Source organism: Podarcis tiliguerta (genome assembly GCF_965153285.1).
Source record: "Podarcis tiliguerta genome assembly, chromosome: 12".
NCBI classification, from domain to species: Eukaryota; Metazoa; Chordata; class Lepidosauria; order Squamata; family Lacertidae; genus Podarcis; species Podarcis tiliguerta.
This window is the reverse complement of record NC_139545.1, coordinates 18,280,978-18,281,331: the sequence shown is the minus strand read 5'-3', so window position 1 is coordinate 18,281,331 and position 354 is coordinate 18,280,978. Positions and strand designations below refer to the sequence as shown.

The 354-nt window shown below is 36.4% G+C and overlaps 1 protein-coding gene across 7 annotated transcripts in view; it reads right to left on the bottom strand.

The window, feature by feature from the left end:
- Positions 1–354, bottom strand: part of EOMES (eomesodermin) — a 152,668-nt gene that overhangs the window by 14,487 nt on the left and 137,827 nt on the right. The window lies entirely within an intron of this gene.

The following is a 354-nucleotide window of genomic DNA, read 5'->3' as shown; positions in this document are numbered from 1 at the left end:
GTTGAAAGATTCTTGGGCTGGAGTATTGTTTACGGGGGTGGGGTGGTGTTGAGAGAGCTGTTGCTGTTATTGTATTATTGTTGTATCTTTAGTTTTAGATCTTATGATTTATGTGGAAATTGTTTCCATTAGATTGTGTACTTTTTGATGTGTTTTATTTATTGTTTATGACTTTTGTTATGTTGTTTGTAATCTTGTCATGTTGTAAGCCGCCTTGAGCCTAGTTTCAACTATGGAAAGGTGGCATAAAAATAAAATGATGATGATGATGATGATGATGATGAGGGAGATGCTTCCAGTCCAAGAATAGGTATCTGTGACCTTCCAAGTATTGTTAGGCTGCAGCTCCCATTA